Here is a 25,764-nt window from a genome sequence, read left to right as displayed (position 1 = left end):
ATCCTGCACATCCTGCAAATGCTGAGCTGCCATGTTGCAACTTATTGCAGTAAGGTAGAAAAATTATAAAAAAGGCCTCATAAAGTCAGGCCTGCTCCTAAAATCAGTGCCTGGCCTGGTCAGGATAGCCCTTTGCAATTTCCCAGTGAAAGGAATCCTGGTGTGAGCACTTTGTTAACGTAACAATCTACTCCTGGGTAAAAAACAACTGCACCTGTATAAACTGTTTTTACACCTATCTCTCACAAAACTATCTCTCACAAACATCTTTCCTACATGTACACACCAAGAGTTTGAGTCACCAATCAATACAGAATAACAACTTGTTACTGACCAATAAAGCAATTAGCAAGAAACTACTAACCAATTGGAGTCACACACGAGGTCTGTAAAACTGTACAAAAAAGGAGTTACCTGAATAAAGAGGAAGCTTTTTCCACCATGAAGAAAATGGAGTCCACGTGATATATTCCCATAGCAAATCTATGTATTTTTTAAATTATTTTTTTCTATTTTTATTTAATGCCTTCTCTTGGTGTGATTTTCAAACCTTAAATCCCTTAGGTGCTAGTTTTCTCTGTCTCACAGTATTATTTCTCCTTTAGCTGGCTATAGCCTGTGAAGTTTCTCAAGCCTCTTTGAACTCTTTAGCAATGTCCTCTAAGGTGTAAGCCACAGTTCCAGCAGTGTTGTGTCACCAGCAGCTGAGATGAGGCTGAGGGAGGTGGCAGGGGACTGAGACCCTTATGGGTCAGATGTTGCCAGAGGAGGTAGGAAACTTGAAACATAACCATAGCTTAGAGAAACACACATGACAAATAGAGAAATCAAATGAAAGATATTGTTAGTGAATGGAAAGTAGTGACAAGTTTTCTCCACACTCGTTTTTTTCCTCAAATCATTCTTCTCGAGTCTATACTTGTATTAATCCACTAATTATAAATACTGGTTTGCTCAGAACTTAAGAAGCCAGTCCATGCTGGATTTCACAACTGAATTGCATTAACAATATATGAAAATAAGCCTGTAGATTCCACCACAAGCTTCTCAGTTCAGTTAGGCAGTAGCTGCAGTATTTGTAGAGGACCCAGAAAAATTGGAAGTCGGAGCCGTTTGTTTCTGGAAACCACAGTGCAATGAATAAACAACACGATCAACTCCAAATTTCTGGTAAAAGTATAAAAGCCATTACTTTTAAAAAGAAAAGAATATCTGAATTAGATGATTGACAACAGACATCTTGGCAGTACATTCTAGCTTAATACACCGGAATCATACAGCTATTTTCAATTATAAAACACAGCTTGAAAGTGCCATTATATATAAATTGACTTTTACCACCTTTTTTTTTTTTTAAAACCAATTTAGATTACCTAATTTAGTAATGCAGAAAAATAAATTTAGTATTTCTGGCACAGTTTGGTGTAATGTCCAGAATTTGCACCATAACCTTGGATAATTAAGATCATGACTAGCACATTAATCTGTTTTAAATTTGGAGCACAAACATATTTTACAACCATGTAGAAACTCTGCACAAACCATCATAAGTTCTACAGAAAGCTGAAGTTTGAATATAATTCCTTCTGCTCAGTTGCTCCTACTAAGGAGTTTTTATTTTTCTGTGGAAAGAAAATAAATCTCAAAAAGAACTTAAAAGGGGTGGGATGAGATGGGGCATATCGTGGGGGACAGGAAAAAGAATATAATCCATGTTTTGCCCAAAATGTGTAGTCAAAATAATCAGTATTTTAAAAAAAATATTGACATGGTCATCTACATCTGCATAAGAGATTGAAATACTTTTTTGGGACACATCACTAAACAGTTCTTGCCCTTAAATGCAGCTCCCTATTGGATGGTGTTTGCCAGCTGTGTTGAATAATGCACATATTCATTCAAAACACTGAGCAGATTCCTGGGAAAGATTTAGTTAGGTCTGTTAACCTTTTGGTTTATTGTTCTGTCATTTGCTGGCTATAGTCTGCTATGTGCCAGATGTCATTCAGAGATTGCTGCATGTTAGTGGTGCATGAAATTTTGTTTGTCTGCAGCTCATATCAGCTTATTGGTCCTGCAAAATGATTGTGATTTCTTGAAGATGAAAAGCAGTACATTTAAGTGATAGTCTTTTTTATTCATCTAAAATACCAGGTCTCTTGAGTCCAGTTATCCTCTCTATTTGACTACATCTCTGTTTAAAACTGATTTCTTCTCAATTGCCATAATAAAAATTTTTTAGTGTAATTTACTGAAAATAGCACCTGTGATATCACACAGCTAATTTCAGCATTGTGCCTCTCCTCACAATGGATGAGTGCTCTCCAAACCCAGCATCCAACCTGTGTGGTCCTCAGGCTTGTAGTTCCCTTGGCTCAAACAGCTCCTGTTCCGGAGCGTGCCCCACTGTTCCCGTACTCACATCCTAAGGACAAATGCTTGCTAAACCTTAGAGTCCTGTGGGGGCTGAAATGAGATGGAACAGATGCAGCTCTGCTGCACGGGCACAGTCACTGGCCGTGGCCAGGAGGATTGCTTCTGCACATCTCTGCTTTTGTAAATGACTCATGCCTGGAATGGACTGCACGACAAGGTGCTTAAATCCGGGAAGCCTGACGGAGGGAGGGAGAGAGGCAATCTGTTTCAGTAATGCGAAAGTGAAGGGAACAGATCTGATGATATTCTGCAGATGTCCACAGAAGGGGAATGTTTCTCTTGGTGGAACTGTCTCATCTAACAGATGAGGCTGGATGGGGACCAGAAACAAATCATGCTTTCAAAAAAGGAGAAATGAATCGTTGGCATAAACTGCCTTGGGAAGGAGGAAAGGTGACACTCCACAAAAAGTGAAAGACTGAATGAATATATTTTTTTCAAAACAATTACATCTACATTCTAAAAATAGCTTTAAAAAAATCTAAGTCTGAAGCAGAAGCTCTTTAACTTACTGTTAGAAAAAAATTTACTTCATTTATAAAGTCTGAATAGCAGTTAAAATTATAATTTCTCACAATTTTCTTTTCATTTAACTTTATCATCTCCCCACCCCCAGAATAAAAAAAGGCCATCTATATGCTGGATAATGTGGTATACTTCCATCATAAGAAGATTTTGCACCAGATTTTGTTTATCTTTTCAAATTGTATGCCTTAGTACCAGTGCAAATTATGAAGTTAATGTAGTGAAAGCTGTGGGTATCTTTGGAAAGATGTTGCAGTAACTTAGAAATGTTGTTCAAGTCTGGAATAAAAATGTAGGGTTTCCTGACCAGCTTTTTGTTAATCATCTGTCACATGGCACTGAGCAGAAATGTCATCCTTTAATGAGTATCATTCAAGATATGTCACATTTTTATTATCCTCTCAGTTCTCTCCATCATGGAAAACACTGCTTTATTGCTATTATTACATATTCATACCTTATTTATCAAACAGAATGAATCTGGAATCTGTTATATCAAATAAGAAATGCAACACCTGAGATGCATGATGGTACCTGACATCCTATTTCACTGTCAAACGTCAAAGTCCCAAATCTATGTTTTGTATCCAAGAAATTATAGAAGCTTTTTGCCTTCAAAAAATTTGTTCCTTTATGTGTTCTAAGGAATTCAGTTTTCATTGCTATTTTTCTAAATTCTGACACATAAATTTTTTCATGCTTTTGAAGTCATGAAAATTCTTCATTCCAAACACAAGAGCACATTATAATTATTTTTTGTTATCTAAGTCTTGTTTTGTGTCAAAATGATAAGCCTGCTTTTATGATCCCATTGAAACTTCATTTATCATTTCTCTGCAGCAACAGATGGGAAAGCTGGAAGTGACAAGAGCATGCAGCTGTAAAGCCTTGTGCTTGAGATGGGACAGACAACAGATTTTTTTTGGTTTTTAAATTAGGAAATGGTGAGTAATGAGTGTATAGAATTCTAATCTGTCTAAAACATTTAAATGCAATTGTGTGCTGCCTTTTGATTATTGATCACACTGTCTGGTTTGCTTCTATACCAAACCATCAGGGCCCAACACACTGGTTCTCAACTGTAGGAAACATAAAAATAAAAGTCATTGATTTTTTTCAGACAGCTGTGTTTTCTTAGTGTAAACTTTTTTATTTACTAGTTTATTTCACCTGTCCTGCAACAGATATAAAGCATCCAGAACCCCTTCCCTTCCCTTCCCTTCCCTTCCCTTCCCTTCCCTTCCCTTCCCTTCCCTTCCCTTCCCTTCCCTTCCCTTCCCTTCCCTTCCCTTCCCTTCCCTTCCCTTCCCTTCCCTTCCCTTCCCTTCCCTTCCCTTCCCTTCCCTTCCCTTCCCTTCCCTTCCCTTCCCTTCCCTTCCCTTCCCTTCCCTTCCCTTCCCTTCCCTTCCCTTCCCTTCCCTTCCCTTCCCTTCCCTTCCCTTCCCTTCCTTTCCCTCTCTTCCCCTCCAGACTTTTAAAAATTTTATTCAGGTACATTAGATTTAATCTCAGGTATTCACTTCCTCCTCAGGTGTGTTTCTGGTTACACACAGAGAGGCAGAGAACAGACAGTCTAGCTGCTTACAAGATCTTTCCTCTAAGAAACTGTACAAGGAGAATAATATTTTTGTCCATAATGAAGTGTTGCTCATGGGAAATAAAGTGTGAATTTGTAACATCCATTTCATGTATCCTTCTATAAAAATACAGACACTTCAGGTGTCTCACTCTGTAGCTACAGTGCAAATGCAAAAAGGGTTAAAGAGAGAACACTGTGAGCTGGGGTCACCCATGAGTGTGGTTATCTGGAAGTGTGAGTGAATGTATTTACAGACTATGGCATAAATTACATACAGTTATAGCATCTACTATAGATCACAAATATACACAAAAATAGCTGTGCAGGAAATTTCCACTCACAGTATCAGTCAGGATCTTGGCTTGCAGAGGGCTGGATTTTGCTCTTCATTTCAATTTGCTGTCAGAGCTGTGCCAAGGAGAGCCCTGCTCCTTCAGGAGGTGCTGCTGGCTTCCATGCAGAGAGGGACACCCTGGCACAGGGCTCAGGTCAGGGGGAGCATTCAGATGAGCTTTCTGACAGCAAGGACAGGCTCAATACCTGGTAGACACTATTTTCTCCCTTCTCTTTGTACATTTGTTTTCAGAATGGATTCTTTGTTTTTAAATAGTCTGTTGTTTTTCTTAAATTCTAGACGGATCACCTCACTGGAATTCTTTTATTTATACTGAAAGAACTCAGAAGAAATTCAAAACCTTCTTTGTTGTACTTGTACTCTTCAGGATAAGCTTTCCCCTGGCATCCAATGACAACCTTTCACAAACACTTATTTTACCCTGATGTTCTTAGTCTCAACAGTCTCAACAAGGAACAGGAGGTTTGGAGGTGTAGCAGTAAACAGGCACCCTCTTTGCATACAGCACACAAACACAACTGCTGTTTCTATAACTGCATGTCAGAAAAATTACATTCTCCCTGTGCAAGTAAATTTAATGCCAAGAAGGAAGTGTGCATCAGTGAACATGATGACTCAAAGGACTTTGCCCCAAGACACCTGCAAACTCTGACAAAGACAATGAGAGGTTGGAAACATCTGGCCTGTCCAAAGACAGTGCTGCAAATTCTCTGATGATGGCAGCACGTGTAACTACATGGGTAAGTCTTCCCCCTCCCACACCTATCCACTTCTCAAAGCAACAGAAGAAGAGAATAGAGAGAGTGGAAAACTGCAGAGGGGGGAAAAAAGACATAAATAGAAGAAAAGAGGATTTCTGTTCTCTATATTGTCAATGGTTTGAGCACAGAGGGGAAAATAATAATTTGGATAAAGGAAAAGAGAGAGTAAACATCTAAGTCCGTTCCTCAGCACTGAACAAGAGTGATAGTGATCAAGGTATGATCATTATGCACTTTGATGTTAAGAGTACTTTTTGTACCCACTCTGCACAAATCCAAACTGAACCCAGTTATTCAATACTGTGATAGAAACTATTGTCAATAACTGGTTTCATTCATATGAGAAATTTGATGCAGTTATCCTTGCATCATTTAAGAAAGTGACTATTTTGAAGTGATTTTGGTGTTGTCTGTATGTGTAAATAGCTGTCAAAGCAAACGCTTGAAGTTGACATCTTCCACCATCAATATCTGGTCAAGACTAAGCACATTTTATTAAATCTGTGCAATAACCTTCCTCCATTGTCCACAGAGTAAACTGGACTGAGTAAATTGAGTGGATGTTTGGGGTTGGGTTTTTCTTTCCTTTTCTTTTCTTGTTACCTGTGGAATTTTTTCCCATTCAGTTGCAAAGAAGCACTGATGGCTGGGTGCTTGAGACAGCAGGAAGGGGGAACTCCTCTGGTTTTGGAGTGTTTCTCTCTGAGGGACAGAGGTACCACAAGAACAGAGGCAGGTAAAATACAGGATTTGGGGCAGCTGGGGACTCTCTCTGGGTTGCGGAGGAGGTTGGTCAGACCTGCGGCTTGGGGGAAGGAATTCTCTGCCACTGTCATAACCCAGCTGGGAGCTTGTCAATGTGTTCATGGGCCCCAGGACAAGGGAAGAGATGAATCTGGCCCCATATTTCTTAGAATGCCGATATATTAATTATATTATATTATATTATATTATATTATATTATATTATATTATATTATATTATATTATATTATGTTATGTTATGTTATGTTATGTTATGTTATGTTATATTATATATATTATATTATATTATATTTATTATATCATGTTATGTGGTGTTATGTTATGCTACGTTATGTTATATTATTATATTATATTATATTATATTATATATGCTATACTAAAGCTATACTAAAAAGAATATAGAAAAGAAATAGAAATAGAAAAGAAAATAGAAATAGAATAGAAATAGAAAAAGAATAGAAAATATCAGAAGGATAGGAAAAGAATAAATAATAAAAATCGGGACTGCTCAGAGCCTCAACACAGCTGGACCATGACTGGCCATCAAATAAAAACAATTCACATGAGACCAATCAAAGATGAACCTGTTGGTAAACCATCTCCAGACCACATTCCACAGCCATCAGATAGTTATTGTTTACATTTCTTTTCTGAGGCTTCTCAGGAGAAAAATCCTAGCAAAAGGATTTTCATAAAATATCACAGTGACAGAAGCTGATTTCTTCTGCTGCTGGGCCCCACACCCCTGGCCCTGCTGGGACATGCCACAGTCCAGCTACCACCACAGAGCTTCTGGTACATCTCCATCCACCAGCCCGGGATTCCTGCTCATTGCTGCCATTCCAGCTTTCTGCTTCCCAGAGTCCTGCTAAAGCACCAGGATTGACTTTCCCAGGGGTTTCTGAAGCAAAGCCTCTCCTCCATCCCTTCCCATCTGGGCCGAGCCGCCATTGCCGCGTGCTCCCTGAGCCCGCGCCACAGCGCCCCCTGCAGCCGTGGGGGAATCACCGCACCTGCCCCGCCCACCGGGAGCCAGCAGCGCCCCTGGTGGCCGCGACCGGAACTGCACCAAAGGGAAAGCGCCGGCGGTCAGGAAAGCTGGGATTGCATTCCTGGTTCTGTTTGTTAATGCCAGAGTTGTTGTTGCTTTATCATACATACTAGTAAAGAACTGTTCTTCCTGTTTCCATATCTTTGCCTGAGAGCCCCTTAATTTCAAAATTATAGTAATTCAAAGGCAGGGGATTTACATTCTCCATTCCAAGGGAGCATCCTGCCCTCCCTAGCACACACCTGTCTTTCAAACCAAAACAGTGGGGCATTAGGTTTGGATGGTTCAATCAGCTTCCAAGAAATGGAAGAAATGCAAGAGAAATCAGGACAAGCTGAACATTTCCCTGTGTTGTCAGTTTTCACCAGGCTTTATTTTCACACAGGTACAAAATACCATTTGTCTTGGGTGAACAATGCAGCATAAAGGTGGTTGGGAATTTATAAGGCCCACTCCTGCCTCTGAATTTAAATTCATCACAAAGTGCTGGCAGAGGATCCCATACTGGAGTTCAAACCACAGGCACGGGGCACAAGCCATTTACTGGGCTATGGGAACTGGGAACCACTGTCTTGATCTAGAGCTTACACTGTGGATGTAAAATGAGTTGTTGTTCCAGATTTATCAGTCAGCGACTGAGGCCATCTCCTCTCTCAGTTAGGCTTTCCTGGCCACCTCTCACACCCCAAGGTGCCTGTACCAGCTCTGCTTTGCTCGAGGCCTGTTGGCACTTGACTTCCTTGCAGGTGGTGTCAGTAGCCCCCAAGCCCCCAAGCTACCTGCTTAAAGACTGTTGAAGAGGAAAAGGTGGTGGATTTCACAAAGAATACTCTGTGTGACTAGAGACGTAATTCAATGGGTTTCTGGTGACTGGCACATCTGTGTGTCATAATGCTGAATTCTGCTTTTGAACTGATTGTTGTAAGGTAACTAAAACAACTTTTTCTCTTTATATTTTTTTCCATCTTTTTTTCTCCTCCCATTTATTGAATTCAACAGTACAAGAAGGGGGAAAAAATAGTGCTTGGTCTTCTAGCACCACTAAACAGACCAATCACAGTTTTCTTTACTTCCCGGTATGAATCCTACATGGAGATAATAAAAATGTACTCAAGAAACTGCTCAGTTCTTCAGGAAGCAAATAAGTACTAAATTCACAGATGAGGAAACTGAGGCCAACATCCATACTTCACTCCAGCTATAATGTAAAAGTGCTCTTAACTAGCATCAGCCACTGTGATAGCTATTGCTATACTCTGCTCTTATTCCTCACTGGAATTCCACTGTAACAGGCATAATCTAAACAACATTTAGATTCTTCAGCATTCTTTTGCTGAAACTCTCCCCACAACTCTTAATGATTCAAAGAGATTGTTGCAATATAGAGGTTTTGTTTCAAAATAGCTTTATTCAATAACCCCTAACAGGCAAATACTTTTTCTGCTTTTCTGTCTGGTATCTTGGGAGGCTGTTGGAGGCTGGGCTCAAGGCCACACAAGACTTTTTATTTACTGTGTCACCTATAGCAAAGTTGTGGGAGGGAGAGAGGGATAATTTAGTTTTCCATCAGAGCAGGAGGAACATGGCACCAGCTGGTGGCTCCACACTCCAGAAGCAGCAGCACTGAGGTACTGCAGACCAACAGCAAAGGCAGTGGCAGGAGGGAGTGAATCCCATCATGGCCAGATAATGGACAAAGATGAAAGGCAGCAAGGTAGGGGATTTTTCACATAAATCTCTAAAATCAGGATCTAACGCTTTCTCCTGGGCAGATGGCATCCTGGGTCTCTGCAGGAAATTCTGGCAGCTTTCCTCACCCTTTTTTTCCCCTTCTTCCCTTTCTGTAAGCACCCTTTCATTACTGCACAGAATACCAAGAATAGACAGCTAAATGCCTGGCTGAATATAGCACAGCACAGGAGAGAACAATGAGGATCCTTTCAAACTTTGTGGGGGGTCCCATGAGGCTCCCCTGCTTCCCCTTGCTGCTCTGATGCTCTTCTGCCTCACACTTGAGAGAGCTTTTTCTTACCCACACTCATAATAAACTGCTGAGATCTCATGTTTCTATTATTCTTAATTAGAGCCATATGTGCCTTCAATGTCCATTAAACAAACTCTGATATTTCCAGAGCAAAGTTCTTACATTTGTTTTAATAGTCCAGCCATATTCTGCTTAAAATGGAGAGAATCTCTCCATGGCACACCCTGTGCTGAGAGCGATCAATAACCCAACAGGAACGGAAATGTGGACTGCATTCACTTTTCTTTAAGGTAGGGAAAAACTGAGCTCAGCTGTTCAGGCAGTGGAGCAGCAGCTTCAGCTACCCTGTGCTGTCAGCACCAACTCATCGCCTGTCAGTCACTGACACTTTTGGTAGAAGCCATGCTAATTTGTTATACTGCAGGCTGCACCCTGGGAGTCTCATGTAATACTGGGACTTTCACAACCCTGACACATCAGAGCCCAGGACTGCGCCGCAGCTCATCAGAAAAAATAATTTAAAATAGTTTTATCATAGAGGTATGTATGCTCAGAAAGGTTGTCTCACCCTTCTTGCAAAGTTTCTTTGTCCTTCACTTTACTCATGTTCCTCAAGAGTGGCCCTACAGTAGTATTATTTATTGGCTTGTGTCTCAGCTCCCGCCCATCCATTCAGTGTGCAGGGTCTGTGGCCAAGCAGAAACCAAGGTCACACAGCAGGTTTGGTCAGGTAATCTCATTGGATTTAAGGACGTTTCTACAAGACTGAACTCAGCTTTCCAATTTTCATCCCCAAGTTGTACATCATTTGCTCTAGGACCTATTTCCAGTCCCACATCTCGTTCAAATGATGTGGAGAAGTGTTTGCAGCTGGATCCAGGGCAAACCAAAAGTAGTCCCAGAGATAGTTCTCACCCCGGTTTCAGGAAGGTGTCTCTCTTTGTCCTTTTTAGAAGAATATTTTCTGTCCATACCACACAATAATTAGGGTAGATTAACATAGAAAATTATTTCTTAATTTCACAGCCACGTAGAAGAGGAACTTTCCTTTTCTAAACTCCGGAAGGAATGCAGACAATAAAAGTGGCATTCTCCAAGCTCGAAAAACCTAGTGAATTTTAAAAGGATGGAAAAGCTTGAGCCCTGCAGTCTAGGAAAGACCAGCAAAACAGCATGTCTCACAGAATGAACAGACTTTGCAGAACTACATTTCAAACTGTGTTGCAGCTGGCGTTTTATTTGGATTAAGATTCCCTTTTTTAGAAAAACTTGAAGAGACTCCTCTGTCTTTTTTCTCCTTTCTGGACTCTGCACATTGCTGCAGAGCAATGACCACTCTTCTGACATACCAAAAAGCAGAGAAACCCAGGCTTTTCTTCAGTACATTTACATTAATTCTTTTGCATAAATGGCAAATAAAATAATCTTTAAAGGGCTATTGAAGATGCAAATGCAGTTGTGGTACAAAAGGAATTATATGTGATCTTGATTACTCAGTACGTAAAGAATATTTGGATATTTGGATATGGATATTTGTACAACTGCAGGTAGGAAATACATTCCATGAATCTACTCCATGATGTGCAGAGTCAAAACCTGCCTGCTCAGGTAATCTTAGGAATTTGACCACAATACCTTAATGATCTCACATCTCTGATTATATTTCTAATATTTTCTAATGTGTTGGCTTCACAGATCTGTTCAGGAAAAAAAAACAAACCAAAAAACCAAAAAATAATCCAAACATAAAACAGACTTCAAAATGCAGGGCTATTGACAATTTATACCTAAATGTCTTTATAACTTGTTTTTTGTGTCATTCTTGCTCACAATAAGCCTAATTGTCAAGTTGGAAAAAACAATATAAAACTGATAGAAAAAGCAAAGCTGAAATTGCTCAGGGACTTTTAATACACCAATGCCTCTTATTTAAAAAAAATACTCACAGATTTAATGGCGGAGTCTACTAAAATGTCTTCTTTCAACAGACAATATTCTTTCATTTCATTTTCAGGCTGTCACGCGAAAGGAGTGTTCATAATCCAGCTGCTCAAGAGGGGATCCTTTGAAGGCTATGACCAAGAAAATGGACTTAAGCTACAGCAACTTTGATAAGACTCCCACAGCATGATAGGCTGCTGTAAGGCTGTGGCTCTTGTGGCTGTGAAGTCCCATGTTGATTTAGCTGCTGAAGAAAAAATTGTCTATTAGACCCTTCTATGGCTAGAGCTTAGGTGGCCTAGAGCTTTTTGATGGCATTATTAAGAGTCTGACTGAATGGAATACAAACTGTACTGTCAGGAATGTCAAACAGCCTCCATCTATCCTGCTCTGATTTAGCTTTTCAAGATACAAGACAGAATGACAGAAAAATGGATTTTATTTTCTGTACCAAGTCAATTAGTTTGAGGCAATGAGAGTAAACCATGGTAGATCTACCTTGCACCATCCTAAAGGATTTTTCCATTATATTTCATGAAGATCATCTTGAAAAGAGCTATCAGGTTGGCAGCTGAAATGCCAGTTGTATGTCTTAGATTTGATAAACTGCATTTTTCAGAGTACAGGGAATTGCTTTTTAACCTTAAATTTGGGTTCATCTATGAGGGGTCAATTGTCTGCCAATCTTGTTATTTTGAAGATACTGAGAAACTAAAAGGATTCTGTGTGTAGTGGCTTTTTAGCAATTTCAGTGGAAGAAGAGAGAGACAGAAGTACCCTGACATGACATCATGAGTAAACTGGCAAAAGGTATTTCAGCTACTAAAACTGCTGTTTCTTCCCAATCTATGAAGAACTTTCAGTTACCATGGGGGAAAAGGGGGACAAACTCGTGACATCCTTCCCTTATTCTGTTTTCATTCAAGACATTGGCAAATTTTCTATGTTTGGCATTCAATTCAAAACAATATTTAGAAGTGAAAGGAGTATTTTGATGAATATTTGTGAACTGAAATAAGTTGCTTCATAGATACCAGAACATTTCTTATTATTTTTGGTATTGTAGTTTGCATTGAGAGTGATTTTGAAATCCCTGGATTCATTTGTTTCTAATAAGAGAAATATGAAGACTAGAAGGAATAAAATTTTAAAATTATCAACCTCAAACAAGTAATTTTGACACATTTCTGATCTACATGGTAACGCTTTCAAGGACTTTGGGAAAGACAAAAACCAATTCTTTACATTAAAACTCAGTCCAGTAAAAACCTGGTCTAATAACATGCAGGTTTATTAGACAGATGCACTTCTGTGATGGAGTTGGCAAAAGGTCACATTAATAAAAAAAGAAAAAAAACTTCAATCAATTATGATGGCAAAGGTGGTTTCTTCATTAGGCTTCTGACTTCTGGCTTTCCAGCTGTCTTTTACCAAGAGCAGGAGTCATGAAGTTTTATACATTTTTTTTGAAGATGGAATAATAGCAATATGTCAGAGATTAGGAATTTATATCCAACTGCTCTTTCAATAAATTCTTTATTTCTTAGACGTAAATGTGAATGAACATTGGATATAAATGTTGACCTTCCTCCTACTGTTATTTATAGAGCTGGCTTTTCACCATATCAGGGGCTGAGAGAATCAATTCACTCTGTCATGCTTGATCGTAACAACATTGAGGTAACTGCAGTAGAGATTTTAACCGAATGGTCCTTTTTGAGTTTTTTTTTACTTGTTTTTCCACTGAGTTTTGACCTTGGTGTTTCTATCAACACAGTGAATATCTGAGTTCAACTTGTTGTTTATAAACCTCTCTGAGCAGATTTGGGATAGACAAGTCAATTTTTAAGATCTGAATTTTAAGAGAAGAGCTCCAGCATGGACTTCTGGCATCACAGAAAACCTTTTTAAAATGCAATTTTCCACAATGACCTTTCCCAGTCAAACATTTAAAACATTAAAATTGCTGACTTTAATACAGGTTATCAGCTACATTTAAACAATGTAGTGATAGTACCAGTAGACAGTTAAGACTCTACTATTTATGAAAAGTCTGAGAAAAAAAAATCCATCTTCAGGTAAAAGAGAAAAGGGAAACAGTCAGTTTTGTCCATAAATCTTCATTCCACTGTTGACCTAACACCACATTCCCATTGTTGTAACAGACTGTCTGTTATAACAGACAATTAATATTTGTTGCATGATTAAAAAAAAAATAAATATATTGTAAAGAGTCTGAAATAATGGTAGAAAGTCTTCTAGCTTCAGGGACTGGAAACTGGGGGCATGTTTTGCATGTGCTGTGGGTGGTACAAATCTTGCTAAGATATTTGGAAGAATAGCTTGAAGTTAAGGGAGACAAATGTGCAATCTTGTCTCTGCTAAAAAAGACCCTGACACATAGAATTCCTTGAACCAGACACATGGGAGCTGTCAAGCAGAACAACATTGATACCAGACCATCTTAATAATTAAATTACTAAATTCAAAACTTCTCTCTCGGCTTGAGGGGATAACTACACTCACCCAGAAAGCCATTCCTTGGGATACTCCAGCCCTTTGTCCCCACTCTCCATAACACAGCCATAACCAAGACTTTTCTCATGAGGGTGTAAATCAATAGATCCCAAATCATAGAACTGTTTCATTCATATTTATCTCTCTCCCTGTTTGTTCCCAACAATTCCTATGAATTCCTCCTTCTCAGTTTTCTATCAGGAACAATATCAACAGATGGTTACTCCTTCCTCATTTGTGCTATTGCATTTTGAAATAGCACAAATCTGCAATTTAACACTGATAATCACATCTCAGTGTCTGGCTGGGCAACCTTTATTATCTTGACATCATTTTTACCATCCTTCACTGAAGAATGTATCTTCTTGATGAGACAAAGAGATCAACAGATATTAGCACCGCAGTCAATTGCTTTTCTCATGCTGTTGTAAGAAATTGGATTTTTCTCCTCCAATGCAAATAACTCTGCAGATATTCAACTGATGTTTAATTAATAAGACCTTCCTCATTATGACATTCTGGGTTAATGCCTACTAAAAGATGGATAAGGGATCAACCCCCTTATGTCCTGCCTCTTCCTGTTCCTCCCTACTAGGCTTCACAAGATAAGATCAAAAAGTGGGTTTCTGAAATATGCTGCTCCCTGTAAAACTTGGTCCTAAAATCTACAAGGAACTTGACAGATTCACTGTAATAAAAAAATTTAAATGAGCTCCCTAAAAGTGGGAGATATAACATGCATTCATGTTGTGATACAAGGATTGTAAAAACTAACCAAAACTGATTGGTGCTAGACTGCAGAGAACATTTCCACATCAATCAGCCACGTAAAGAGTATTCTGTACATGTTTTGAGGAAACCAGTACATTACTGTTTGGGTTTGGTTTGGGTTTTTTTTTGGTTTTTTTTTTGTTTTTTTTTTGTATTGGGGTTGCTTTCTATTTGGCATGGGGTTTTTCTTTGTTTGGGGTTTTTTAATTTTGATATTTTTTCCTAATAGGCTATCTGGAACTGAGTATTGCAGACTTAAATTAATTCTAAATTGGATTATTCCCCCCTTTAATCTTGTTGTCCTATCAAGCCCATAGCATAGCACACTGCTGTTAAACTGCTCAAACCTGATGTAATCTTCCCTATGCTGCAGTAGTTAATCTGTAAAGGAAATCCCTTTTGTTCACTTAGTCACTACAGCACAAAGCATCTTCTTTCAAAAGGCTGCCTCCAAAATCTGTAGTGTTCAAGAGAGATGTAAATGGTTGCCTGAAGCACTAGCTTTCATTAAACTTTATAACCCTGGAATAAAGGCACTCAGGAGGAAGCTATTGATAAGAACAGGAAAGACTTTTCTATCACAAATACTGTGCAATGGAGACAGAAAGAGACATTCCATGATTTTTTTAGCAAGTTTAATTTATTTGGAGACAGAAATTATACTAGATAATAAGGGGATACAGAACAAAAGGATGTTCTGATTGAGGCATAGCCAACGTGTGATTTAATATCACAGAAAACTGGAGATTGTTTTCTAATATCCTGGATTATTACTTCTTTAGTGCAATGAGGTGACTACATAAGAAATAAGAAATGGATTTCTACTTTATACAAGGCACTTTAAAAGGAGGAGCCTGATATAAAGTCCACTACAAACCAGGGATAGACAGAAGGACAACTTCAGACAGTCCTCTAGATCTTAGGCTCCTCTTTCCTAAAATGCTTACAAATGGAACTTATGGAGCCTAGATCCACAATTTTTGTTAGAGAATCCTTTGTCAGTCCTCAGCACTGCGTCTTAAAGCTGCATATGTCAGTAGATAGGCAGAGTCTAAAAGTGGGTTAGAAGATGCCTGTGGCTTCCACATGTTTCTGAAAGAAAATAAAATGGAGTAACAACATGCCAGGATGGGGTTATCCACAGCAGTACTTGAATTGCTCAATTCTAATACACCCGGAGTCCCCTTCAAATACTGTTTTTATGTGTGATGATGAGTAGCCCACTTAGGTGAAACTACACAGGAGCATCAGAGTCTGGAAATTCAGGTGCAGGCAGTAGGAAGAAGCAGATGTAATCTCTAAGGTAAACACAACATTATACTTAGCAAAATAACAGTTGCCAGAGAGAATGAAGAGAAATTGATAATCTGAGAAATAGTTTTTGAATTATATATCACTGAAGACACTTTTTTTGCAAGATCAGCTTCAAAGAAGAGACATAATGGATGGTTTGGAAAACCCCAAGTTTTTTTAGAAATATAGGTTTAAGTATTTGATCTGTTATTCTTATACACATAAATCATATGAGATAAAGAAAGATGAAAGAAGACAGAAATCAACACAGCTACAGCTGTTTTTGCTAGCACCTTTTTTACAGAAAATTTCCTGGCTGCAGGATATCATTCCCCATTGGGACAGCATCCACTGTGTAAGGTAGCAAGGGAAAAAACAACTAATTGAATTAGGTGAGTTTACTGCTGTCCCATGCCAAGGTCCACAGTCAAATCTTGATGTGAAAATCTCACACACACACTGGCATGCATTGATAACTTGTTGGTAATTCATTGGTAACTGAGAGGCCTCAGAAGGAGCTTCTTTCAGCTGGTGCACATGTGGTCATTCACTTAACTAAATATCAGCCAATGCAATCTCTGGGAAGGAACACAGAGATAGATTAAAACTGAATCAAAGCCCACAGCACTGTTCAACCATATTTAAAACCCAACACTGAGTCTGTCAATAGTGTTTATGAAATATTGTTGCCATATGTTCTTCAAGAATATTATCAATCCAGATCTTCAGACAAATTCCAGTCTAACTCTGAACTCTTAATTTTTGTTAGAGAGAACACAGAACATATTACTGGAGAGATCTGGTTGTCCGTTGCTTGGAATCTCTCCTCAAAAATAGCAACAAGGAAGTTGAACCAGTATTTTAGAGTTTTTCTCCTAAAGCAAAAGTTTTTTAAAAATTTAGAAGTATAATTTTTTTAAAAAGCATTTTATTTTAAGATTGGTCAGTCTATATTTTATAGGCAATGCACAGTTCAGGTACTACGTAATTAAATCTTTATTTATAGACTGTTTTATGTCCTGAGATAGTTTGAAATTAGTTTGTTGCAATCTGGCACAGCCACCACAACAAATGCAGTATTATTAATATCTCACAGCTTATCAAGCTTTTCATCTCCCAGAAGCCTGAATAATGTTATTCGTGCTGAATATTATCCAGCACATTAACACACTGCTATTTCCACACAAATTGTAGCTACTGCTTTGCAGCCATAAACCTGCTGGGTTGTGAAATGCATTCTAATGGTATTACACCTTTAGAGGAAAAATGCATTTTTAAAAATCATAAAGAAAAATATTTCTAACTAGTTATAAAGCCTGGGGTTGTTTTTTGTTTTGCTTCGTGTGTATATGTGTGCTAGCAAGGTTACAAAAATTACTGTGGAAAATTCTGTGCTTTATCTCATTCTTTTAATATGACATATATATTTTGTACCAGCCTAAGATGGTTAACTATGATGTACATATTCCAAAAGCATCTACTAACTACCTGATATAAATTTGGTTGATGGATGTAATAGATCTGCTCTCAAACTTTGGCCCATCTTCCCTAGCAGAATGCTACATGGGTTTTCCAAAATTCCCTGGAATTCAAGAGATTAGAATGGATAATACCTACTTCCTGAAAGAGCACTTGCTAAGGGCAGAGTTCTGCAGTGTGGAACTGCAGAGAGGAAAGTGCATGAGAAAAGATAACCATGAAGAACAGAATGAGCTCCAAGCCAGAAGAAATGCATAAACACATTTCATTACCTGATACTGCGGAAACTAATTTAAAGATCAGAAATGCTGATATACAAACCAAATAACCTTAATCCTCTGAAGTTTCCAGATGTAAAGTGAGCAGATTAGAAAAAGTCAGGTGTAAAGGTCCAAGAAATCACACGGGAGTAGAAGCAAAGGGTTATTCTGTATGAATTGGACCAGAGATCAAAACATGGTTTTTGTCCCTTTCTCAGAAGGGCTTTGTTAAAATATCTGTCTTTATCTTTTAACAATTCCAGGGGAAAAATATCTGCAGAAATTCTTAACATGAAGTCAATTGTGTTCGTTGTGATAGTTTTTCCTGGTTCTAAAGAATAATAGAGTTATCTTGGATAAAATTAAGTAAGCTTAGATTAAGTGGAGGTTGTATAAATTTAGTTTTCCATGTCCTGCAATTTCCCAGTGCTGAAGAATCTGAATGAAAAACAATTAATTTAAACTATTTTTATTTATTTGAAAACCATAAATGGAAGTTGGAAGGTTGGTCAATCTACTCTTGGAAATAGATATTTTCCATGCACTTTTTTATTGGGTTTTATCTATCTTTTCACTTGGCTGCTCTAGAGTTATTTATAGAATTTGATAACTGACAATATATACTGTTTAATAAGAGGTGAATTGTTTGATGCCAGAAATGTTTCTTCAAACTTCTCCATAGGAACAATCCCTGGCTTTTTTCCTAGGGAAAAATGATGAGAAGGACTGTGATGTGGGAACTCTGTTATTTGCTCTTCTCCCAAAAGATATTTCTATATTTTATACTCACCATGTTGAAGTGTATTAGCCATTCCCCTGACATGAAAGATAATGGCTGTGTATTACTTTGCTTTAATCTCTAGACTAGTGAGCCCCAAAACAAAGGAAAGTCAACAAATTATAGAGAAAATCACTCTGCAACTTCTTCCTCATGATATCAAGGATATTTGTGTCCATTTGCAGTACAACTTGCATAGTTGTAAAATTAATAGATTTTCAGAATTTCTTCCACAATGAGGAGGTTCACCACCTCATCTATCATGTCTTCTGTTTTCATAAAGGCCAAGTGTCCCCAGCAAGCTGTTCCTCCAGTTCTCCCTGCTCCTCTAGTCACAAGACTTCTGTATCCCATAGAAGTTCTGAATGGGCATAAAAATACATCTGCCTGAAAGGTATAAGAGAGTGACTGAGATCTAGTTTAAAGAATAGTATGAAATAACCAAATTAGATCTGTACATAGTCTGTGCAGCCTTGTACTCCAGCCATTTATTCCCTTGCTTCTCCTCTCTCTCTTATCTTACACCAATAATGAACAAAAGGTATTAGTTGAGGAACTATTTTTCTCTCATCATAAAACCAGCCTGATAGATCTTAAAATAGTTTCATTCTTTAATATATTTCTGGGGGTTTCCTTTTGAGAAAAATATATTATTAATATTAATAATTAATATTTAATTAACCAATTGTTGCACATGATTAATATTTTGGATCTGAGCCATTTTTAGCTATTTATCAAAGTCCAAGCTGCATCAAATTTAGCAGTGTCTATGTATCTTGTGATAAAACATGCACCCCCTGACAGTGATCAATCTCATCCAAATAAAATTAATGAAGGAAGGTGGGGAGATTTGCCTTCTGAAGTTACTTATTTCATCCCACTAGGAATGGACTCTAGATTCCAAAATATCTTATTTCTCAGTATAGACATATTTTTAGCTTGCATATATTCCATCTTAAACCCAAATGACATCAATCTGTTGTAGCAAGTCCAAAGGAAGCCACCAAAATTATGAGAGGAACGGAGGACCTCTCCAATGAAGAAAGGCTAAAAGAATTGGAATTGTTCAGCCTGAAGAACAAAAAGGCTTTGGGGTGACCTAATTGGAGGAACTTCTAAAGGGAGCTTACAAGAAAGATGGAGAGAGACTATTTACAAGAGCCTGTAGTGATATGACAAGGGGAGATTGGATTCAAATTAAAAGAGAGTAGGTTTAGATGCGATGTTATGAAGAAATTTTTTACTGTGAAGCTGGCGAGGCCCTGGAACAAGTTGTTCAGAGAAGGGATGCCTCATCCTTGGAAGTGTTCAAGACCAGGATGGAAGGAGCTCTGAGCAACCTGGTCTAGTGAAAGGTGTCCCTGCCCATGGCAGGGGGGTTAGTGCTTTGAATGGGCTCCAAAAATGATATCTGGGAGCTAAGGCTGTATGACAGCTGTGTGGAGAGAGGGAGCAAAGAGACAGCAGCTGCCTCAGCTACATCTTGTCATGTCTGATCTGGGAGCATTGAGTCCACTCCTGGCCCTGACCCGTCCACAATCACATCCTGTGCCTGAGAGCATTGTCCAAACTCCTTGAACTCTGCCAGGCTTGGTGCTGTGACCACTTCCCTGAAGAGCCACTTCCATGCCCAACCACCCTCCGAGTGAAAGAACCTTTTTCTAATATCCAACCTAAACTGGCCCCAGCACAACTTCATGCCCTTCCCTCAGGTCCTGTCATTTCCCACCAGAGAGGAGAGATCATATGTTTATTTTTAACAGAAAAATGAAGTTTCAAAACTCTATGCTGTTACAGACCACTCAAATTATGCAAGCAAAATATGACATGTTAACAATCTTGCATGCTGAAGTATAACATTGCCCTTTCTCAAGGAATTTTATGACTTAGATGCACTGGAAACCTCAATGACTCTGAAGTGATGCAAATGTTGGGTTCTCAACCCCTGTGCAATGCAGACTTCAGACTAAGTTATTAAAATGTTCTGTGGAGGGAAAATATATTTTCAATAGATAGATAACTGTCCTTTACAGCCCTAAGGGAGAGCTGTCTGAATGTCAGCGATGCTTGTTCTGCTTAACCAGCTAAATTACATGCTCTGGTTGCTAAAATATACCAGTGTGTAAGTGACATGCCCTCCTCCATTAGAGGGACAGACAAAATAGATCTTGTTGCATAATCATTCCCTTCAAGCTTCTCTTTTGACTGCAGAGGGGGATTCTGTCAGCAAAGTTTGTTTCTTCTTAAACGTCTTCCTTTCCAGAATAGATCCAGAAGTCTCCCACTGATTGTAAAGGGCTTTGGATCACACTTGGACATACTGAAGGAATTTTCATTGTGTGTAAGTTTTGCAGGATGATTGCCATAAGCGATATTTGAAGACATCACCCCAAAATCATGTTGGCTTTTGGGGTGAGACATATCTGATCTGTAAAACCGAGGTGTCTCATCTAAAAGCTAAGTGTCTCATTTTAGCAATTTATTTACAGGGAAATGATATAAAAGTTTCAGATCACAAACCTGTAATGGGATTCCTCTGATCTAAGGCAGACGTATGGCTCAGATTGAGATTCAGGTGATGGTTTCAGACAACTAAATTTAATAACCTGAATTTCACTGTAAAAGTAACTCCCTAACTTCTACCTATTTCAAGATAGTTGAGATGAATCTTGCCTTTTGAATCAAAATACTATCTAATTTATTAGAGAGTATTTGCTACACATGAGAAATGATAATAACATGCCGGGATAATTGATTATCTCTTCATTTAGAAGTGAGGAAAAAGGGAAACAATACAAAGAAGAACTCAGTCCTTTGACCATGAGATCCCCTCTATGATGTCCAGGAATTCTGATTGCAACTGCTTGCAGATCTCCAGTGGAATTTCCAGTAAACAGTTCAACTCATGTCTTTTAAATTGTTATTATCCATGACTTAAGTTTTCTGAATGCTGTTGGGGGTTACAACAAAAATATATCTGGAAATCAGCACAATGAAGTAACACTCCATCTTCCAGTAAAGACCTAACAGAACCATTTTAGACATAAGGGAGGATCACATGTAAAAAATAAAGATTGTAAAGGTCAACAGAATAGCAAGTCTAAAACAACTGATATGAATATTTAGTTAACAAAATCCTCATCCTCCCCAGAAATGTCTTCACTGTCATCACCTCCATTCCAGCAAGATTTTAAAACAGCACAATAATTCCTGCAATAGGAGCCAACTTCAGAACCCGTCTATTATAAGTGAAATTCACTCTTCCTCCCATATGCTCTTTCCTGTATGCCCACAGAGGAAAGCTGGAAAATTAGACTTCCAACAGTCCAACAGCCAAAGAAACAGAAGATACTTTACACTGTGAAGCCTAGAGGGATATCTGAAAGACTAATTCAAAGAGTCTTCTCCACACACTTAAATTTCTCTCAGATCAACAAAGATAACAGGTGAGTCACCCTGGTCGCCCTGTTTACTGTATGTAAGGCCAATAAGCCTCTAAGATGATTTCATTTTCTTGTCTGCTGAAAAGGAAGCTGCCAACAGTTGATTAATAGGAAATATGAGGCTCCAGAGTGTATTTAAAATTCCAGACACTGTGCCCACTTCTGAAAGTAGCCAACACTGTGGCAAACAACGATCTCTGATGGGAAATCATCTGAAAGGGTTCAGAGATGTAACCTGTGCAGATTGAGTGCTGAGCACCAGCATCCTCTTCCAGGAGACAGGAAGATATAAATTCAACAATTATGGTTTTAAACCTTTTCTTTGGTGAGGGTATGGGGCCTGTAATGTCTTGCTGATAGTCACACAAATGACAAGACATAAGGCAATACTGAATTTAACTCCTGAATTCCCCATTACACAGTTCAATTCCTCTTTGTGTTAGTCAAGTGAAAGGTTTTGCAGTATGCGTGAAAGGATCTGGCCTGTTTCCTTATATAGCCCTGTCATTAGAGCTTTAACCCTCCCAGTGGATGGTGGCAGAGGAGGCCAAAATATGTCAGATGAGGTTTGGCTTTAACAGCAACAGTAATTGATTTTACTTTCGTAATTGGCGTTTGATTGGCTGATTAGTCAGCACAGGTTGTAGTCTTTAAGGAGTGGAAATGCCACCCCACTGAAGTGCAGAATACTGAAAAGGTCAAAGAAAAGGAGAATTCCCCCTTTAATTCATGGAGAAAAAGACATTAGAGCCCAGGGAGCCCACACACATGACAAAGGTTATAATGAGAAAAGAAAATGGAAAACAGATAATCCATTTTTATGAAAAAGATCCTAAGCAGACTCTAAAAGGGCAAATGTCCCACATTTATCCCTCTTGTGAGTGTCACCACATTGAGCATGCAGACAATAATTGCTAGGGGACAAAAAAAAAAGCACCATATTTTCTGAAAAAAAAAAATAATTCCCATATATCTTTGTGCTTATGTAGACAGAAAACACCAAGATGTGATATTTTTAAACAGAAAAAGACACAGTGGGAAAGATGTAATGAAAAGAAAGGGGTGTGGGTTTGTTTTAAAAATTCATACATTTCCTGCAGAATTCAGGAACAAAGAGCTGTCAACTCTTGTTCTTATGCAACTGGAAAGACTGAGGTAGAGAAGATGATTGTGGAAGAATTTTTGCTTTTCTAAAATAGAATAATTTTTGCATTTCCAAATAAAGATGTTTGAGCCAAATAAATATTTTCTGCCTTTTTTTTCCTTAATTTCTGGAACTCTTTCATATAGTTTACTTACTACATTAGCAAACTTATGCATATGCATTTATCTGCTGTGCAATAAATCAAACACAGAGTGTGCTGCTCTCACATTACTTAATTCTGTATATCATTGTGTGTAGGTTAAGGTTTCCCAGAGAAGTCTGCACTTGTCAGTAAGAGATACACAGATAAATTAACTTTCTCCTCCACTTTCTTCATAAATATGCATATATATGTATGTGTATATTAGCATTTGTATGCAAATATATCAACAAGATTTCTCATTTAATCATCCACATTCATGCACATAAACACAAATAAGGATATAGATATAGATACACAAAAGGAAAATAAAAGCATTATGGAAAGACATCCTATAATATTTCCATTCCCTTAAGCTCTTCTCCCAAAGCAATGACCCAGTGTATATCTTCAAACATATGCTAGTTCTGTGAATAGTTGTTTTTAAAACTATTTGGACTTTTGCTGCTAAAGCTGAAATCCAACACCCTAGAACATTCTGCTTTGACAGCTTTTAAACTGAAACGTCAGCTTTATGATAAGCACTTCTCACTGTCTTCCTCTCAAGCATTTTCATACAGTTTTTCATTTACTTTGCTGTTATATTCAAGCCTATAAACTCCACACAGAAACCCTGAGCATTCAGTGGGATTACAAGTAGATGTAAGATATGAAAACATGTGCTTGAAGAGAATAAAAATATGACAAAACAGGGCAGCATCTCTTTGCAATTAGATGAGTCTATAGTGCTATTCCTTTGCATCTGAAATTGTCCAGGAAAGTGACACATACACAAACAGAAAATGTGTTGTTTTTCAAGATAGGATGCAGAACTACTGAGAAACAACACGAGCAAAAATTTTCTGTTTTCCCCATTTTGCTGTGTGTGAAGTGCTGCAGTTGTTTAGCAGTCTGCACTTACAGAGAGAAGAATGAACTGTTATCTAACTGTTCTAAAGAGATTTGAAATAATATTGTGCTTTCAGAGAAAATAAAGAACTATATAGTTTCATAACAGATCAAAAACTAGGAGAAATTTTTGAAGCTTTTATACCACCTCTGAGGCTACTAAGTCAGACATGCAATTTTGAAGGTTTTGTGGAATCCCTAATTTGGGAACAGATTATGACAATGCTCAGAGACCTGACATAGAACATCCCAACTCAATTTTAAAAGAAAAGCAATCCTGTTATTTTCCAGAATGTAGTCAGAGAAGATGACGTATTTAGAAGAGAAAAGTTGTGGCTGAATTTTTGAGAACATGGGTCCACAGAAATATAAGAGGCAAAACAAAAGTAAAACTCGAAGACAGGCAAGAGGTGGGGAAGAGCACATGGCCTGCAGGGGAAACTGGCAGATGTTGGCAGTGTCCCAACATCCCATAGGACTGTCAGGTCTGCAAGATGCAAACCCATTTTCCAAAGGGCTGCAGAGGAGGACAGAAATAATCCATGAAGTATAATGTGTTTTATAGAACACTATGCCTCTGTATTCAACACAGAGGTGTTTGCAACACTAACAGCTACTTTAGAGAACATTTCCTGGTGGGATTCGCTCAAGAGTAGCTACACACTGTGACTGAACTATTACTTTAAACATCAGGAATATTTCTTTCTAATTATAAGTTTAAAACCTGCACAAATCAGTGTGATAGGTGAAAATATAGTAAAGTATGTGAAGAGAAACCTTGGTCATGTGGGACACAGGTAAAGGTCAATTTACGTCATGGAAAGACTATTTCTACTGTGAATACTCAGAGCTAGGTGCAAAAATCAATATGTCTTGGGAAGGTAAATTTACAAGTGTAAGGAAATGCAAGATCTGTCTGACATTAGTAACTTGATTCAGTTTCCCAAGCAAAGGTATCTAACATCCCCTGAAACACCTAACAAGATAAAATACCTTATTATGTCTCCCTGCTGGCAGATTCAGCACAGGAGCTATGGGATATCTATGGGACACCTACAGGGTCTTTTGTGTGAGAGTCAGAGGACAGAATGACACAGTGAGCTCTGCTATTTTCTATTGCTGACAATGTGAGCTTCTGCCACCTTTTATGACAAGGCAGAAGCCTGTGGTATAGAACCTCAACAGTTCTCAGCTGACAAGTGAGGTTGTGGGAGCCAGGTGTCTCAGCAGTGACTTCATTTTCCAAATGATTAGCACTGAAGACCATTTAAGTGTACCCAGCTGCTCCTAGATATTTCTGTGGGGTTGAGAGATAAAATATGATCAACAGGGCAAATTCATGGATTAGCAGCAGAAGTGAGCCATGAAGAGCAGGCACCTTAAATCTGAGCAGGCACTTCCATGTTGAGTCACAAACTGCTCTTGGTTCCTCTGAGGAAAATGTCAAGGCATGATGGAACAAGCAAAATCAGAGTAGTAACTTTGAAACTGATAACTTGAAACTCTTTAACTTTAAAAATATTGTTCAATAAAAAGCTTTAAAACAGCCTAGATGGTATCAACCCAAAGCTCACAACAAAGGTACTGCAAATGCCTGCAAGGAGATTTAATGAAACAGAAAATGCACCATGACAG

General features: G+C 38.3%; 1 long non-coding RNA gene across 1 annotated transcript; it reads right to left on the bottom strand.

Annotated features, from left to right (window-relative positions):
* Positions 1-18,169: 18,169 nt before the first annotated feature.
* On the bottom strand, positions 18,170-25,241 carry LOC135301227 (uncharacterized). The gene is made up of 2 exons (XR_010362959.1): positions 25,123-25,241; positions 18,170-18,881 (listed from the first exon to the last, which is right to left on the bottom strand). It is a non-coding gene; the product is annotated as an uncharacterized LOC135301227 (long non-coding RNA).
* Between the last annotated feature and the right edge of the window lie 523 nt (positions 25,242-25,764).

Source organism: Passer domesticus, chromosome 5, assembly GCF_036417665.1.
Source record: "Passer domesticus isolate bPasDom1 chromosome 5, bPasDom1.hap1, whole genome shotgun sequence".
In the NCBI taxonomy this organism is placed as follows: domain Eukaryota; kingdom Metazoa; phylum Chordata; class Aves; order Passeriformes; family Passeridae; genus Passer; species Passer domesticus.
The sequence above is the reverse complement of the archived record's forward strand: the minus strand, read 5'-3'. Positions and strand labels throughout refer to the sequence as shown.